Source organism: Camellia sinensis, chromosome 3, assembly GCF_055761805.1.
Source record: "Camellia sinensis isolate YWXY chromosome 3, ASM5576180v1, whole genome shotgun sequence".
Lineage (NCBI taxonomy): Eukaryota > Viridiplantae > Streptophyta > Magnoliopsida > Ericales > Theaceae > Camellia > Camellia sinensis.
The window spans coordinates 203,761,989-203,780,706 of record NC_138963.1 but is presented as its reverse complement, the minus strand read 5'-3'; the positions used below and the strand labels follow the sequence as shown (position 1 = coordinate 203,780,706).

General features: G+C 34.9%; 1 long non-coding RNA gene across 1 annotated transcript; it reads left to right on the top strand.

Annotated features, from left to right (window-relative positions):
* Window positions 1–1,531: 1,531 nt before the first annotated feature.
* On the top strand, window positions 1,532–5,034 carry LOC145823042 (uncharacterized). Its single transcript, XR_014365123.1, has 3 exons — window positions 1,532–1,982; window positions 2,064–2,168; window positions 4,823–5,034. It is a non-coding gene; the product is annotated as an uncharacterized LOC145823042 (long non-coding RNA).
* The last annotated feature ends 13,684 nt before the right edge of the window (window positions 5,035–18,718 follow it).

The window sequence follows — 18,718 nt, the reverse complement described above, 5'->3', positions numbered from 1 at the left end:
CAGGTCTCTCTCTCTCTCTCTCTCTCTCTTTCTTTCTTTATTTTCCCATTTCACTCTAGAGCTAGGGTTTTTTTTGTTTTTTGTTGATGTTGTAGGATTTTTATTTTTGTGAAATGAGTACATGAGTTTTGATTTTTGTTCTAGATTTAGGGTTTTTTGAACTAATTATTGGTGTGATAGATGAGATGATTTATTCTGTGAAATGATATAGGGTTTTTGAATTTCAAGTTGAAGACATATTGAACAAACAAAATGGATTGTAGTTTTAATTATACACAATTTTCTGTCGATTCTTAATATTAACTCCAATACTAATTTAACAATGATTTTTTCTCATTGCTAAAATTGTAGTTCTATTTCACTGCTCCTAATGTTTGTCTATTTCATCAAGCGTTTTGTCCAAATCATTCATCAAGACACATCGGGGATTGGTATGTATATATATATATATATGAAAGAACATATACGTGAAATGAAAACGAACACATTCATTAACAACTCATAATGTATGTTATAAAGTAGCTTAAACAATTGAAGAGCCCTTATTCAATGGTCATCATTCAGTACAAATCAGTTTGCTTACAAAGATAGTCACACTTATACAATAAACTATTGGATGGATAAAAGCAAACATTAAAAAATGACATCTAACCTTTCCTGCCCTTTAGAGGAAAGTGAACAATGTAGAGCAAACCACATGTAAGTCACAGTCAGGTAAACTGTGTCTACGAAAATTAGGCCCAGCACAGCACCGGATGATAACAGAGTCAACCAAGTAAAGATGCGGACATGGGGCATCGTTTCAAGAACACAGGCTTGGGAACATGCCAGGACAGTTGCGATTAAGGATATGAACAAGGTAAGCATAGCAGAAAGAAATCTAAATGGCAAAGCCATGTAGAAATCACTGCTACGAAACCGCGACAATTGAATTGAAAGCATCATTATCAAAGCGAATAGAGAACAAATCAGAGTCAAAGTAATGTACGCATTGAAAACGTTAAGCTCATGTCCATGTTTATTTTTAAGAACTGGAAGACCAGTTTCTCCATCGAAAGCTCCAGGGATAGTAAAAAGTGCTGTGTAGCCGACGGTGCCAATGAGGGCAGAAACCACCATTAGACTATTGTTCATATCTTTGAGTGCTTTCTCAGATTGGTCTTTTAGGTTTGAGTGATTTTCTTTAAATAGATCTCTCGGAGTCTTCCCATCATTGTTTTCATGATCTAGGAAATGTGCTAGGAAGCTGTGCTCATACAATACACGCTGCAAAAAAAATAAATATATATTTATATATTGAAGAAGAACCCCAATTGATTAAGTTTATGCATAGAGTAATGATAAAATAACCATATTTATATATCACATTTTAATCATGTGATGTGATATCATTACATTGGTAATAGACTAAAAGTTATTTTTACAATGATAAAATAACCATATTTACATTACTAATTCAACCAATACAATTGTCACAAATGAGATGATCAACCCATTGTGGTATATAAATATGGTCATTGTAGCATTACTCTTATGCTCAAGGATGGAACTTGCATTGTAATTCGTTTACTTGAATTTTTGTATTATACATTTGATCAAATGTATTTTGATCAGTAGGGTGCTCGTGATTTTTACCTGAACTGATTGTTGTTCAGTTGCTCTCAATGGTTTTTCACATAAGTCATGATGTCTATCATCTTGATTTATTTAGTGTGTTACTGTGTGGAAGACTTTTGATCTATCTTGAGATTGAATAACTGTTAATAATCCACCTGGTAATTTTTAATTGGTAATTTGTTTTAAGAGTTTGGCCTATTCACTCCCCTCTAGGCACAAAGGTGTCTGTCTCCGCAATTTCATTATCCTACTAATTCATTTATATTGTTTTGCAGGAAGACAAGGAGAAACTTGAGAAGCAATTGCATGATATGGCAGTGGTGGTTGAGAGATTGGAGAGCAGCAGACAGAAACTGCTAATGAAGGTAACATCCTTTCCTACTATTTCAATTCATTCAATAACCTGGACTTGAAGTTTTCAGTTTGCTGCTTAATCTTGTTTATAGATTGATTCCCAATCTTCAGAGATAGACAGGGTTTTTGAGGAAAATTCTAATCTTTCATCTGCTTATCAAGAGGCAATGGGTGTAGTAGTGCACTGGGAGAATCAGGTACTTAGTGCTGGAGGTTTGACAGAATCTGGTTTTCAGATTTAGTAATCTGTTGACACCTTTTGTGGTTTCTTTCTCTCTCTGTTTTTTTCCCTTCTCCCTTATTGATGGATCTTTAGGCTGTCCCAAGGTAGTTTATGAATAACCTTGGACAGTGTAATTTGGTTTAATTATAGTGTTTGGATTGGCTGCATTACATTTTCATTTTAGAGATTGGACATAAAAAGTTGCTTCCCTAGGTGTTTAGCTTTCATTTCATTTAGAGTTCACAATGAAAGCTACCCTGGTCAAATGAACAAAGAATGCAAAAAAATTCTTTATCCTTTGTGCATGCCTACAGCATTCATGGTTTTCAATTGTGATTTTACTTTTTTTTTTGGTAAAAATTTATGTTGACTAAGGACCATCAATTTAGCGCATAATTGAGCTCCTATTCCTCATATTTGAACCCTTGGACAAGTTGCATGAAAAATGAATTCATGCCTTGATGTATTTGTCCTGCTGGAGATTTGTGGTGAGGTGGAAGTTTAAGATATAGATGTAGGATCTCAATTATGTCAAAAGAGAACTTCATGAAGGGGGTGTCAGAAGTTTTAAGGACAAATATTTAATCAAATAATATATTGTTGTGTTTGAGAAGAGAGAATTTTACGTACAATGCTCTTTAGAGATTTTGGATTAAGCCTTTGATTCAAGGGAAAATAGTTAATCAGATGTGAAATAATACTGGCTGCACAATGAAGCCAGATATTGAACTACAATACTTGTATCTAAGACACCTATCTGCCTTTGCTTTAGGAGGAGCATCCGAAAACTCCAACAAATAACCAACTGTACAAGACAAAAATAAACAACATTCTACCTGTAGCAAAATTTTCCAATAGAAAAGGCAGTAATACCAATAGTAACAGTAGTAGCCAATAGCAACCAGATACACCAACTACGGCAGCATCAACCAACTACATGGCTCCATCAGGATTTGCAGATCCAACCAATCAAACAGTAGCAATGTGTACAGCAGTAACAAATAGCTCACTATAATAGTCCCAGATTTTAGACCATAGCACAGTTGCATCATGCCCTACAGTATAGCTCAGCTAAAGGTGCATAGAACCCCAATAATAGCAGTAGGTATACTAGAACCAACCACTGCCCAGTTTCAGCAAACCCAAGCAGCAGATACACCAACTCAAACATAGGATTACATATGTTCAACCACCACATAACGAGAGCTATGGGGGTGTTAAACACATGAGAGACCCATTTTAAGTAGTATAACAACCATCAGTTAGGACCAAAAGGAAAGAACAAAATACGTTGAGAACAAACACAGTATAGTCCTTAGCCACTCAATCCACACTCTCAAATCACACATAAAACACTCAAGAAAATATATGCTCACATTCATCTCAACCCACCAAACAAAAAATTTCCTCATAATATGTATCAGCTTGCCAATTTGTATAACAAACATTAGAAAAAAAAATATTTATATGCTCAACATCACTCAACCCACAAGTCTCACTAGCTCCACACAAGTTTTATTATTTAGGACGGTAGTTCCCTACCTTGCTAGGGTTAGGAACCTTTGATAAAGCTTCAACTTCAGTTGATCATCTAGCTTCATCAACATCAGCTCAATTTTATCCATCTTCAGTTGATCATCTAGCTTCATCAACATCAGCTCAATTTTATCCATCTTCAGTTAATCATCTAGCTTCATCAACATCTATATCAGCTAAGCAACTTCTTATTCGTCATGTGTCTTCTTCTGATCAAGTGTCATATATTTTTACCAAATCTCTTCCTGTGTCTCGTTTTCTTTTTCTTCAATCCAAGCTTTTAGTTGGTCTCCCACCTTTCAGCTTGAAGGGGCCTGATAAAGCTTCAGCTTCAGTTGATCATCTAGCTTCATCAATATCTATATTAGCTGCATCTATATCAGCTGCACCTACTACATCTGATGCCTCTGCTATATCTTCAGCTACTGCAGGTGCATATAGGAGATCTGCTCACTCTGGTGTGTATGATAGTTGCAAGTCAACTATTGGTGTTCATGATGAGAGACCAATACAAGCATCTCGTCTGTGTACATGAGATCATTTTAATGCTAATGTTAAAAATAATAAGCTTATTATCTACATCCATTTTGGTCATTGCTGTCACAACTCACCAAGTTAATGGTCCAGTTTTCCATTTTTTGCATTGTAGGTTGTTGCTCTCTCTCTCTCTCTTCAAAATTTTTTTAAATCCCATTTGTGCAGCAGCCACAATATTTGTTCCTTCCCATTCTCATTGACTGCATGCTTTGGTTCTTACCATGAGATGTTGTAGTGTTATAACTGGTTTGGCTGCTGTCCGTGGGTCACAGCCAGTTTTTGATCCGAGCATAATTCTAGGGATACAGTGAATTGCCATGTTAAGGTGATCATTGCAAAGCCCATGGGTGGGAATGAGCATGGTATTCATCTTTTCAGTTAATCTTTGTTAATTTCTATTCAAATAACTTCAAGCTTGTGATCTTGAGAACAGTTCTGTATATTTGTTAAGTTTCTGATATTTGGCTTTAAGTTTATAATAAAACTTTGCTATTATAATAAACTATATATATATACATTCTATGCTAATGTTTGCCTTGTTTATTTTTTTTGTAGGTTGGTTTTGATGACGTTCGGAAGCATACTTGCAAATGAAGATCAACTGTTGAATTTTTTTCCTAAATTGATGCTTAGTTGTAGTTGCAAATTAAGATTGAGTGTTGATTTTTTTTGGTGGACTCCATGTTAGTTTATTTTGGAATTTACTTTGATGGTTTTTTTGTGATACTTAATGGATTATTATTAAGGTTGTTTGATGGATATATTTTGATTTATAAAATAAATTATTTAGTGAATTTTTTTGTGGAGTGCTGTATAATAGCTACTGGATTTCTTAGTACAATTAAAAAGCTATTGGGATATGAGCAAGGATATTTGTGAAATAATAATTTAAATTGAATATAAAATATGGAACAAGTTTAGTGATGAATTTGTTTCGTCATTTGTACTTGTTATTATGACAAAGTGATTATTCGTCACCAATAAACTTTTTTTGTGACAAAATTTACTGCAGTTTATATATGAAAGTTTTTATTTATTTTGTTGTTTGGTGACTAAAAATTTCGTCACGTATATATATATTTGTGACGAAATATATTTCGTCACCCATGTATGACTTTTGAAGACGAAAAATTTCATCACCTTTACATCTTATTGTGACGAAATTATTTCCTCATCAATGATCAACATGCGTGACAAATTTATTCGTCAACTAAAGTTATAAATATGGTACTGAATAACTATTTGGTGACGAAAATGAGAATTTTTGGCGACAAAATATTGTTTTATTGGTGACAAAATTATGACTTTTGAAGACGAAAATTTCGTCATCTTTACATCTTATTGTGACGAAATTATTTCCTCATCAATGATCAACATGCGTGACAAATTTATTCGTCAACTAAAGTTATAAATATGGTATTGAAAAATTATTTGGTGACGAAAATGAGAATTTTTGGCGACAAAATGTTGTTTTATTGGTGACAAAAAATTTCGTCGCTGAAGTAATTTCATTGGTGACGAAATTATTTTTCGTCACGTTGGTTTTTAGTGACAAACATTCAATGACGAAACTAGTGACGAAAATATTTCCTCACAAATATCTATAGTGACGAAATTAGCTCTTTGAAGACAAAAAAATTTCGTCACTCAAGGCCCAACTTGTTGTAGTGAGTATTGTTGTTGGCTCTCTATCTGGGGAAGCACCATTGGTAACCCTAAAAGCTAAATCATTTCGAGATGCTTTGGCAGCACCGAAAAATCAAGATTTCTATTTTGATGAGGCAGCTGACACTCTACTTTCCAATGATGACGTTGATGAGGATGGGGATTCCATCATTCAGGAGGGCGTTACTCCTAATGACCGTAACGGCATACCCAGAATCGCACTACCAAAGAAGCTCCTACAGCAGATCAGACAACCCTGGACCAACACATTTATTGTACGTCTCTTGGGCAAAAGCATAAGCTATCGATTACTCTATGCTAGAGTTAAGAACTTGTGGGCCCTTCAAGAGGAATTCACTACTATAGATTTGGGGAGCAATTATTTCCTATTCAAATTCTCATTTTGAGAAGCTTGTGACCATGTTTATACGCGAGGTCCATGGGTTGTCATGGATCACTACCTTACAGTACGTAAATGGGAACCTGATTTTAAGGCGTCGGACGCTTTTGAAACCTCAACTGCTGTTTGGGTTAGGTTTCTGGAGCTTCCGATCGAGTATTTTCAAGAGAAGTCTTGTACACCATAGCTAAACAGTTGGGGAAACCACTCAAGATCGACCTCACCACGGCCATGGCCACCAGAGGCAGATTCGCAAGAGTTTGCATTGAACTGGATCTTAACAAACCGCTTTGCCCCAAGTTTATTCTTGGTAACAAAAGTTACAATATTGAATATGAATCCATTCATTCTTTCTGTTTCTATTGTGGCAGGGTGGATCACCGTAAGGAGATTTGCAGACACAAGGCAGCTAATCCCCCATTGCAAAGATCTCAAAAAGCAAACATGGCGTCGGACGACGACATACTAGCTGTGTCAAAAAACTCCCAAACGACACCAACTCAACCAAACGGTAACCTGCAAACCCTTGAACAGGGTGATGACAACTTTGGGCCATGGATATTGTTCACTAAAAAGACCAGAAGACCATTTCCTAATAGGAAAGCCCAATCTCATGGGCCCAATCCTAATTTGAACAAATTTGCTGAGTTGGGCATTGCCAATAGTTTAGGCCGAGATAAATGAGCCCCTTTCTTCTCTGAACATCCCACCTCTATTAGGCCAGCAGCTACTATCATCACCACCCAGCCCACAGCAGATGAAGCCCAAAAACCAAACCATTTGGGTCTTGGTTCAGCCAACCTACCTAATAACTCAGCTTCTCTGGCTCAATTTCCACCACACGCTCACCTCTCTGTAAATTCAGACATTGCAAAAGCCTTACCTACCTCTCAAGTCGAGTACACAGCCATACTGTTCTCTGGCCACCATAGTCTGCAGGTTTCATCCAATAAATCTCTAGGAATCCCAATGGCAGAAGCTCTAGCAGATTTTACTCACTTTTCCCCTCCTAACCCAATACCGCTAAATCAGTCCTTATCTCTTCGAGAAAGTAAATCCCGAGCTAGAAAGCCTCCAAACCCAAATTCCAGTCATGAAAAATGCGAAGATAGCCCTTCCAGCGGCCTACATTCATAAGATAGAGGGCCATGCGATCGGGTTATTATTCGAGCCAGGGATATAAACCATTCACCGCGTAGACACAATTTGGTGGATCGAGCAAATAAGACTGAGAATCGAACCAGGATGGAGCACCATACCAGGTCCTCCAGTTCACTCGATACATATGGCGTCCATAAGATTCATCGATCAAGATCATCGGCGGATTCGTAGCCTTTTGCCCAGACTAGCCACTGATCATTTTCCCAACTTTCCGTCTGTGGATTCTCTAAAACTACTAATTTGGAACTGCCGGGGGATAGGTAACAGTTCCTTTAGGAGAAACATGAGAGAACTCCTCCACTCCCACAAACCCGAGATTATTATTCCCATGGAAACCAAAGTCAAGTTCAGTACTATGGGGAATTTTTTCACTAATATGGGATTCTCTTCTTCTACCATTATCGACCCTGTTGGACGCGTAGAAGGCATCTGGTTAATCTGGAATACCGATCATGTGAATGTTCATGCTTCAACGGTTTCAAACCAATACATCCAAGCCATGGTTCATAAAAAGGACTATGAGGAATGGGTGCTTAATGCAGTCTATGCTAGCCCTAACCCATACATCAGAAGGACACTCTAGGATGATCTTGAAAACACAGCAAGGAGTATGCACAAACCCTGGCTCTTAGTTGGAGATTTTAATGACTATGCCACCCACAGTGAGAGACGTAGCTTCTCATCATCCCAGAATCATAACAGAACCCAGATTTTCACTGAACAGATCAATAATTGCAGCCTCCTTGACCTCAGCAGTGTAGACCCCCGATACACCTGGACAAATAACCGTCAAGGCCTCATTAACACCATGAAAAGGATTGGCAGAGCAATGTGTAATGAACAATAGAGAGCCCTGTTCCTGAAGGTACGAACTTATTCGGATCATTCCCTTTTGGTGGTCTATACTCAAGGTATGCATTCCTCCAATCATCTTAATAGGCCTTTTAGATTTGAAGCTGCTTGGCTTTGTTATCCTCATTTCCCTGAAGTTGTTCATAAATCTTGGGCTAATATGGAGTTTAATTTGCTTGAGGCCATTGATAATTTTACTCATAATGTTAAAACTTGGAATAAAGAGGTTTTTGGGAACATTTTTAAACGTAAAAGAACTCTTCTGGCCCGTATTGAAGGAATTCAAAAGGCTCAAACCTAGGCTTTCTCTCATAGTCTTCACTTTCTTGAAAAAGACCTTGTTAACCAATTTAATGTGACTCTTTTTCAAGAAGAGGTTTTGTGGTACCAAAAGTCTAGAAATAATTGGCTTACTTTGGGTGATAATAACACTAAATTTTTTCACATTTCTACTCTATCTAAGCGTAGGAAATTAAAGATCTATGTATTGAAAGATGATTATGGTACTTGGATTTCTAATACCAATGACCTTAAAGTTCACATTAGGGACCATTTTAGTAATCTGTTCCAGCATGAGGTCACTCACATCTTAGACAACTGGACTAACATTGCTACTACTAGAATCACTACTGAGGAAAATGATAGACTTCAGGCTCCTATCAGTAATTTTGAAATTTGGACTGTCATCAAGAACATTAAAGCTTTTAAAGCTCCTGGGAAGGATGGGCTCCAAGCTGTCTTCTATCACAACCACTAGCACACTGTTGGCCTCTCTGTGTGTCACTTCATTAAGAACTGTTTCCATAAGAAACTTGTGCCACCTGAGATAAATGCAACTCAAATTGTTCTCATACCCAAAATGGATAATCCTGAGTCCGTTAAACATTTTAGACCCATTAGTCTTTGTAATGTTACTTATAAGGCCATCACCAAAATCATTGTCAATAGACTTCGACCTCTTCTCTCTGACTTTATCAGTCCTAACCAAAGTAGTTTCATACTTGGCAGAACCACCATGGATAATATTGTCATTACCCAAGAGATCCTTCATACACTTAGGGGTAAAAAAGGCAAGGCTGGTGGTATGGTTATTAAACTTGACCTTGAGAAGGCCTATGATCGCATCTCTTGGGATTTTCTTCATCATTCCCTTAAAAAGTTAAATCTAAACTCTAATTGGATAACTCTTATCATGAACTGTGTGTTTAATGTTAATTTTGAAATCCTTTGGAATGGTAAGGCCTTACCTAGCATTCGCATAGGAAGAGGCCTCAAACAAGGGGATCCTCTCTCCCCCTACTTGTTTATCATCTGTATGGAAGCTCTTTCCAATATGATTAGATTAAAAACTGTTAGTGGTGAATAGAAGGGCATTAAAGCTTCCTCTTATAGCCCTCCTATTTCCCTTCTTTTTTTTTTTTTTTTGCTGATGATTTAATTCTTTTTGCTCAAGCTAATAGAAGGAACTATGACTGTATCATGGATGTGCTAACTGAATTCTATGCTATGTTTGGTCAAAAGATCAACTTTCAAAAATCCAGAATGTTCATTTCATCTAATATTCATAGAAGGGAAGCCAATAACCTCACCTAGGCACCCCTCTTCTCCACAGTAGAATCAGCAAAAACAATTTGAATGATATCATTGACAAAATAGCCAAAAGATTATCTGGATGGAAAGTCAAAAATCTGTCCTTAGCTGGTAGAACCACTCTGATTAAGGCTGTCACTTCCACTATGCCCAACCACCTCATGCAAACCATGGAGCTCCCTAAAAAGGTTTGTGACCAAATTGATAAGTTAAACAGGAGTTCCTATGGAGCAGCACTGACACCAGGAGGAAAGTGCACCTTGTTAACTGGTAGCAGGTGTGCAAAAGCAAAAGAAATGGGGGTCTAGGCATTAGATCTTCCAAAAATCAAAATGTTGCCCTTATCTCTAAAATGGGATGGAAACTTGTCACCAACTCTCCTGACCTTTGGTGTAGAGTCCTTAGAACTAAGTACCTGAGAACCCATTCTCTTTCCAACTGGCCCACTCAAAAAAGAGCTTCTCACACATGGAAAAGCATTATTCACAATAGGGATGTACTGGATAAAAACATTAAATGGAATGTTGGCACAGGGGAGCTATATCCTTGTGAACTGACTGGTGGTATGGAAGCCAACCACTCTGCTTAACAAACTAAGGTGAGCACATTGAGTCTACCACCAAAGTTAGTTCTATTATTGGTAAAGAAGGGAAATGGGATTTGACTCCAATCCAAGACCCTATATCTCAACAAGGCAAAGAGGCCATTCTCAGTATCTACAGACCTCAATATGTAACTTACAGTGACACACTTCAATGGAAAGGATCTCCCAATGGTAACTACTCCACAGCAGTAGCCTATCAAGCCATCTTAGACCAAGACAGTGAAGGAAATGACTGGCAGTGGGTTTGGAAGATCAGGGTCCCTCATAGAATTAAAAGCTTCCTTTGGCTTGTTCTGCATGGCAGACTGCTTACTAATCACATAAGGTTCATCCATAATATAACTGATTCTAAGATCTGTCCTCGATGCCAAACAAATAGAGAAGATATGCATCATCTTCTTAAAGAATGCCCCAAAGCTAAGGCTGTATGGTTAAACCTTAAGGGATTTACCTGGTGGCAGCAGAGTAATACTAGCACACTAACAGATTGAATCACAAAAAATCTGAGCTGTAAGGCCCACTTGCATAACATTTAGTGGTCAACTGTGTTCTTGATAACTCTATGGTTTATCTAGAAGGAGAGGAACAAGGAAATTTTTGAGAATCATATCCAACCCCCCCTAGACATTAGTGCCAAACTCATACTTAATCAAGCTAGGGAGATTTAGGAAGCCTTCACGACTATCCTGAACCCAAACTATAAGGCTCCTCAACTAATGTTTTGGTCTTGTCCCATTGCAGGTAAGCTTAAATTGAACACTGACGGTAGCTCCAAAGGAGACCCTGGACAAGCAGGCTATGGTGGACTACTAAGAGATGAAGTAGGCACTTGGGTTTGGGGATTTTTATGGATATCTGGGCAGCTGCACTAGTTTAGAGGCCGAGCTTTGGGGCATTTACAGAGGTCTAACCATTATAATGCAGAAAGGCTTGGCAAGCATCCAAATTGAGACAGATTCCACACAAGCTATGGAGCTTATTCGCGATGGACCAGCAGCAAACTCACCTTACAGAGCTCTTATTGAAGATGCACACTTTCTCCTACGTAGATGCCAGGGTTCCATTGAAGCCATACCCAGGGAAGCCAACACCAATGCAGATGCTATGGCCAACTTGGGAGTTAACCAACAGGAACATCTTATAGTCATAGAAGATCCACTTAGCTCCATCTCTGCTTTGTTAGTTGCTAACATGATGCATGTTGGCTCTAGAAGGGCTTAATTGCCCAGGACCTTGTATTGTTTAAACTTTGCTCTGTTTCTTTATTTTCTGAATGAATCAAAAAAAAAATTTTCATTCATCAAATCCAAATCTAATAAGTGAGTCCGTATATGTATTGTACACATACAAATAGAGAGATAATGATATTTTGTCAATGGTTAATAAATTCAAAAGGAATTCCAAACTATGAGGGTGGAAGCAAAGAACTTGAAATTCATTAAAGTGCCTGTGAGATGAATTTTCATTTTATATTTTTAAATCGTGTAACATTTTTTTTTTAAAAAAAAAATTAGGTGTTTTTAGTAATTAAGACATTTTAGCTTATTTTGGCATGCTAATTAAAAGTCATTTTTTTGACTTTTTGAGTTTATTTTTTTACAAGTTTTTTTTTTTTATAAAATAAAATCAAAAAAAATTTAAAAATTAAAAAAATAACTTTTAACCAACTTCCGAAAATAGAGTTCTAGGGCATCTGATTTGTCACTCTCTTTTTGTAAATTTGAAGACGAACAAATATGATGTGATTTCTTCTTCTAGTTTGTTTGTTTTTTTTTTTTTGTTTTTTTTTTCCCTACACAAATATATATATATACACTTTATCCTTTTTATATTTGGTTATTTTTTTACTCTGGTCTCTAAAATTTATTTTTTTTCTCACTTTAACCCTTTATATTTCAAGGTTTTTTTCAATACTCCTAAAGCTAAATTCTGTTAAAAATTAAATAGAAAATCACACATTAACAATCACGTGACATACAAATATTTTATTATATAACTCACATCTCTAATATAAACTCAATCTTCAATATAAAAAAAATATTATTTATGTTATGTAATAGTTATTATGGCATTTTCTGTCTAATTTTGAAAATAAATTAGCTTTAGGAGCAAATTGAGAAAAATTTAAAATATAAACGGCCAAAATGTAAAAAAAAAATTTAAAGGCCGAAGTGGGAAAATGGCCAAATATAAAAGGGATAAAGTGTAATTCACCCTTATTCACAATATCACAATACATTTTTGTAAATCCATTTAAAGTAAGAAAATGATATATAAATCTACTTTTTAGACATACTTTCTAGAATCAATGATGTGTCAACAAGTTGATTAATTGATAATTAAAAAATAAATGCGAGAAATAAATAGTTCATTCAAATATTTTAATAGAATATAATATCATTGAGTTTATAAAATGAGTCTAATTATTTGATTTGAATAATAATACTCAAGAGAGATTAACAGATGGTGTTTGGGGTTAGTAGAGACAGAAAATATGGCCTCGTTTGGGAACAAGTTTTTTTAGTAATTTTTTGATTTTTTTTAGCTAAAATATGATGTAAAAAAATTAGTATGTTTAGGATGACTTTTTAATTTTTTACGAAAAGATGTGCAAAAAGTAAATAAAAATGAAATCTTTGACTTTGTAATATAGGTTATTGGCTTTTTGATTTTTTTAATGATTTTTTAACTTTTAAATTAAAAAGTGATATTGTCAAACGAGGCCAGGGTTACACGAGAAATAAAATTTAAAACATGAATGATTTAAATTATGATTTAAACTTGACTCTTAAATGCTGTGTTCTTAATTTTTGTTGAGGTGACAAAACGATATTGGTTGTCCATTAGGGGTGAGCTGCGGGTATTTCGATCCGTCAAAACCGACCGAACCGATCCGATCTACCACATTTTGGACGGATGCGTGATGACAAGTGGACGGTTGCGGATTGATTTTCTCCAATCCGTCAGTCTGGCAGACGGATGGCGGATTTGAGATTCCTTTGGCCGCAACCGAACCGCCAAACCGCGAGCACCTCTAGTAATTTATAAGACTTTGTCTTTTTAGTTTGTTTAAATATTTTGTTTGTGTTTTCAATTAAAAAAGAGTTTAAATATTCTGTTGAAAAAAAGTTTTCAACTTGAATATCTTTTTTGAATTGAAAAAAATAAGTAGTTTGCTTGTTTTCATTTTTCAAAAAACACTTTTCAGAAAATTCTATTTTCTTATTTTTCGTGTTTTTTTTGTTTTTACTGAATTTTTAATAACATTTTAAGCAATTTTTTTACTTTTTAGACACACCTAACATAAATATACCTAAAAAGTAAAAAATTTTTAAAAAAAAATCTTTTAAAAAATCTTTAAATACCAAAAATATAAAAAAATATATAAGAATTTAGTACATTTTTTATATTTTTATGTATTTATTAATTTTTTAAAATATTTTTTCACAATTTTTTTTACTTTTTAGATACATCTAAGTAAGGTGCATCTAAAAAAGTAAAAAAAATGTTTAAAATTTTAAAAATATTAACTAAAAACAAGAAAACACAAAAATCAAAAAACTCAGTTTTTAAAAAACTTAATTCAAAAAACTCAAATCAAACACACTGAAAGGTATTACTTATCTATATTTTTTGATTTTTAAATCTATCTCTAAAAATAATAAATAGAAAATATGATATATGCTGGTTAGTTTTTGTTTTCAAAAACAGATATAGATGTAACAATACAGAGACATACAATTTCTACTACTGCTCTGTTCATGATTTTGGTGTTTAAATTGTTTTTATATTTTAAGAACCACAGATTGTGATACTTTATGTGGATGAGGCATGTTGTGATTGTACTATGTGGATGATGCATGCAGTGATTATGATATTCTAAAGTTTCAAACTTTCTTACTTTGGATGAGGCATGTAGTGATTGTAATATTTTTTTAAGTCATTGACTGTAATACTTTTTTTTTTTTTTTGAGGAAGTTGTCACGACCCAAACCCGTCCCTATGGGTTTAGCACCGTAACCGGTCAGTAATCCGTGATTATCGAAGGCCTGCTTAACAGTAAAGACAGTAATACGGAGTACAGGGGTTGGCGGAAGCCAAAACAGTAAATGAAAGATGTCCAATGAGTTATGACGGTCTGTATGCAAAAAGACTTTTCGTAACATATTCACATTCAGAATCAAAACAGTATATACATACATATACAATCATCCAGGACAGGGACCTAATCCCCATAAGAACAGTACAGTACAGGTGCAGTCAGTCTATACAGTCTATACAAAACAGAAACAAAAAAGGGGAAACTAAAACACCCCAAAAAGCCCTAGCTTGAAGGACTTGGAATCTCTCAGTGAGGCACAGTGGTTGGCTTGACAAAAAGGAAGTTAAACCCAACGCTCCTAGCTCCGATCCGGTGCCTGGACACCTACATATATATATAAACAGTGAGCTAAAGCCCAGTGAATAACATATGCATAAAGAGGTTATGAATGAATGTCCTTTCAGTATTTAAAACAGTCATTTGAACAATATATTAGTTATTCGATCATAGCAATCATAGGTGGTACATCCAATAGCAAACAGTACAGTAGGTCTTAACAGACCGAGCAGTCAGTTGATGGCCATCATAACAGTAAACAGTAGTGGTTCCAAACATGGGAACCGACAGGGATCTCTGTGACAGTAGCAGTACAGTACAGTAACAGTAGATTGCTATGGATGCCACGAATACAGTTCGCAAATAGGACAAGCATTCATTCAGTAAGAAATATCATTTCAGAAAGTAGTACAGTTGATCATTCAGAAAATATTCATGGTTGAATATATCTTTACAACTTTGTTACTCACAGAATTCTGGGTTACAGATAGGCTAGTGAGCGTCCTCGGATGCTAACCCTACACAGTTACAGAATGAACACACACTAAGTTACACACTTGGGAATCAATGACTTAGTCCCTAACTTGACTCGATGTGGTTTTACATCAATATCCTCATTAAGATGCCTTAAACAAGGTCTAGAAATGCCTAGGATGAAATGAGGATGCAAAAATGTACTTTAAAATATTTTTCAGAATTTTCAGAATTTTCAGAAAACAGGGGTCTCACTCGAGCGTGGCTTTCTACGCTCGAGCGGACATGCAGACAAAGGAGCTCCGCTCCAGCATGACTTTCCTCGCTCGAGTGGACTGCAAAAGTACTGGATGCATGAAATTCACGCTCGACGGGCGTTCGACCCCTGCTCGAGCGTGAGACACAAGTCCTCGCTCGAGCGTGCATTCCCTCGCTCAAGCGGATTGTAAACACATGCAAAGTACTGGATACACGCATTTTACGCTCGAGCGTTACTTTCCCCGCTCGAGCGAACTGCATGAACTCAGAGTGTACGCTCGAGCGTGGATCCAAAATCTGGAATTTCTAGATTTGTCTCCAAGCATAAAACTCAACATTTAAAACATCAAATTCGATCCTTTTGGGTTAATTTTCTGGAAAACACTTTAAAACTCATAAATATGACATGTTTCAAAGATCAATTTGCAAAATCAAAGCCCAAAGGTAGTTCAATTAAACCCATTTCCAAACAAGATTTCAAGAACATGATGAACATGCAACATGTATGAATTTAATCAATTTCAAAGCTTCCAATACATAATCAAATGAGTCAATTCACTCAAAAACATGATGGATTCATGAACTATAACCCAAATATGGACATGCATATGAGGATTCTATGAAAACAACCTCAAAATTCAAGAATGTAAACATGCATGCATGATTCAAGCTCACTATTCCACATTTTAGCCATAACTTAGCTCTAGACTTCAACATTCTTTTAAACCATGCAAGAATCAACTCAATTCATAAACAAGAAGGTAAAAGCTTTACCTTAAGTCTTCAAGTTCAAGAATGGAAGCTCAAATGTGTAATCTACACTTCAATTCCTCTAAATTTCCAAGCAATTCTCTAGATGAAACCAAACTTCTCCTCTCTCACTCTCTCCTACGGTTTTGGTCTCTCAAAGATGAGCAAATGACATGAAATCAAGCTCTAGACAAGGTTTAACAAAGTGGCCCACTAAGTGGCATTTTGGTAAATAACTCAAGTTGATGCATTTTAACTTCATTTAATCTAATTTAATCATACCAAATCAAATTTCAACTAAATTTACCATAAAATCACATTAATTCTAATTAACACAAAACACTAATCAATTTCAGATTCGGCCGTTGATAAGGCCTTCAATTTATAGTTCGAAACTTAAAACATGAACAGATAAATCAATGACAAACATATAGAAATGCATTTAAACTAATACACTCAATCAATCAGTCAGAATTTCAGTCAATCAGTCACTTAGCATGCTTAATTATAGATTAGTACTAATTAGTGGTGAGGGTTGTCACAGAAGTGCATAAGTTGAATTATGTTGAAAACTTATAAAATTTTAAACTGCCAAACCGATTCACATCCATCCGCCAATCCGCTCAATCTACATCTGCCGGATTGGCGGACGGATGCGGATTGATTTTCTCCAATCCACCAATCTAGCAGACAGATGGCGGATTGGAAGTTCCGTGGCCGCAACCGACCCGCGCCCACCCCTAATTAGTAGGCTTCACGGCTCAGTTGTGTAAAACACGAAAAATTATAAACTATTATCAAAATATTATGCGTTTATACTCTTAATTAATCATGAGTGATGCTAGAGACCCCAAATGAATTATCAAATTTTCTACGAAATCTTTCACATAGGTGTGAGACTCACACAAATCACATGTGTGTGGATCCTACACTTTTGTGAGAGGTTTGATAGAAAATTTGGTAATTCATTTGTGGCTTATAGCATTTTCCTTGATAATCATGTATCCAGAGGTCTCAAGGAACTTATAGGGATTAGTGAGTATTGAACCTGAAATTTAGAAAGAATACGCTTCCAAGTCCTAAGTTGTGACCACTAAATCAACCCTTAAATTTGTTTTGGAACTTACATTTGAAGTGTCATATAGTGAATTTTTAAAGTATAAATTTAAAATCTTTACATTATTCTATATGAATGTTTTATATATAAATTTTATTTATATATTATTACTCTAAAACAAATATCCATTTGTATATAAATTCTACTAGCATAAAATTCGCACTACGCATGGGAGTGTCAAAATTTTATTTTTAATTAAAAAATAATGGAACCTTTTAAAATAAGTGTATATTGCACAATCTTAATCTATATTTCTCATTTTTTTTAAGGTTTCATTAAAAATATTTTAATTTGTTATAAAACTAAAATTTGAAAGAGAAAGAGATGTGATTTTAGTTGTGTGAATATAATATGGTGGTGTTAGGAGATTTTGATTGTGATAGAGATTTGACATAGTAATTTGTAGTAGTGTAAGGTAGATTTAGATATGGGAGAAAATCATATTTTTAGCATCGTTTTGGGCTTTAGTGGCTCCCCGTTTAGGGAGATTTTCCTTTTCTTGATTTTTAGTGAGGAGAAGTTTGTGTGAGAATCTTAGGTTTTGTTTTTTTTATTTTTATTTTTGAGGACTTCTTTGTACTCATTTGTACATTTTTTTTTTCCTCTCTCTTCTCATTTTTTAAATATTTTTTTTATTGATAAAAAAAAGAAAAAGAAAAAAAAAAGAAGGCAGATTAAGATTAGTAGTGATTCAAGATTTTTGATATATCAAAATTAGGCCTTATCTTGTTGGGTCCTTGTGCAATAAGAAATTTTTGAAATTTTTTTAATGAACCTTAGGCAACGGATAAATACCCTAATGGTTATGAAATATTTAAATTTTTTGTATTTTTTATTATTTTTTTATAATCAAATAGTTATGATTGAGATATTATCAAATATCTAACCCAATTGATCATGATCACATATACGAATTAATTTAGCTAATATTCAACTAGGTGTTTTCACCATCTAAAAAAACATTAGATGTTTTCATTTTTTTGTAATAGAATAAGATACGTATTTTTAATGTTCATTTATAATGAATCTTTTTTGTTTTTTTTTTGTTTTTTTTATTTTTATTTTTGAGGACTTTTTTGTCCTCCTCTGTACATCTTTTTTTCTCTGTTCTCATTTTTTAAAGAAATTTTTGTTTTGTTATTGATAAAAAATAAAAATAAAAATAATAAATAATAAAAAAATAAAAAAGTGCTAGTGATTCA